The sequence below is a fragment of the Tenrec ecaudatus genome, chromosome 18, assembly GCF_050624435.1.
Source record: "Tenrec ecaudatus isolate mTenEca1 chromosome 18, mTenEca1.hap1, whole genome shotgun sequence".
NCBI classification, from domain to species: domain Eukaryota; kingdom Metazoa; phylum Chordata; class Mammalia; order Afrosoricida; family Tenrecidae; genus Tenrec; species Tenrec ecaudatus.
The window spans coordinates 48,786,520-48,787,641 of NC_134547.1; the positions used below are offsets into that span (position 1 = coordinate 48,786,520).

General features: G+C 47.6%; 1 non-coding gene across 1 annotated transcript; it reads right to left on the bottom strand.

The window, feature by feature from the left end:
* Window positions 1-432: 432 nt before the first annotated feature.
* LOC142432816 (U6 spliceosomal RNA) lies at window positions 433-539 on the bottom strand. Its single transcript, XR_012780921.1, has one exon. It is a non-coding gene; the product is annotated as a U6 spliceosomal RNA (small nuclear RNA).
* Between the last annotated feature and the right edge of the window lie 583 nt (window positions 540-1,122).

The window sequence follows — 1,122 nt, forward strand, 5'->3', positions numbered from 1 at the left end:
AGCCATGTCCACTACTGACTCGTCACAGCCTCTGCAGGCGTCCCAGACTGTCCACCTTTCTGGGAGCAGCGTCTCCTTGTCCTCTCAGGCGGGTGGCTGGTGGGTTTGAGCCGTCCAACACCCCTCTCCCCACACACACACATGCATCGCCCTCAGACTCCCTCATAGCTGCTCTGGGGGGTTGGAGTCACAACATACAGTTTTCCTTTTAACCCACTTTCAACTTGTTTTACTTTTTATTACATTCCACTATATTTTGGATCGAGATTCTTCCATGTTTTATTACATGGCAGTTGATGGGTTTTTGCTTTTTTTTTTTTTTTTTTTAAAAAGCCCCGAAACCAAGAATGAACAGATTGTGGGGCTGACTGCACGACTCTGTGGACCTCCCGTGGTGTGGCGGTTGCCCAAGACGTCTCTGCACGCGCTGGTCAAAATATGGAACGCTTCACGAATTTGCGTGTCATCCTTGCGCAGGGGCCATGCTAATCTTCTCTGTATCGTTCCAATTTTAGTATATGTGCTGCCGAAGCGAGCACAGGGTTTTTGCTTTTTAACTTAAATACTTTTCTTTATAGGAGAGTCATCGTTTCTTAGGGCTATGACAGAAGTTTGGAGGGAAACGGGGGGCTAATGATAAGAATGGATCTAGGACTCCAAGCTGTGAAGTGGTGCGCTCGCTTGCTCATGGTCCATATGCCAAAACCAAACTCGCTGCCACTGAGTCAGTGCTGACTAGAGCGACCCTCTGTGGGTTTCCGAGACTACAGCTGTTTTACAAAAAGAGAAAGCCCCGTCTGCCACAGAGCTGCTGGTGATTTCGAACTGCCAACCATTGGGATTGCAGCCCAACCTGTAACCACTTATTTGTACATCTTAACAATCTCTGCGACAGAGGAGACCTCGCCTCCGCTGAGGTCAGTTTCCCATGTGGAGGGAAGAAGACGACCAATCCGTCTTCTGGGGGTTAAGGGCTGATCTTAAACAAGCAGCCATCTAAGTGAGGTGTCAGCTAAGGACAGAAGTAACACACAGGTACATGTGATCCAAGGACTATAAATAATAAAATTCAAGACAAGAAGAGGAAATAGTGTTAGAGTTTAATTCTGAGCACCAGTGTGC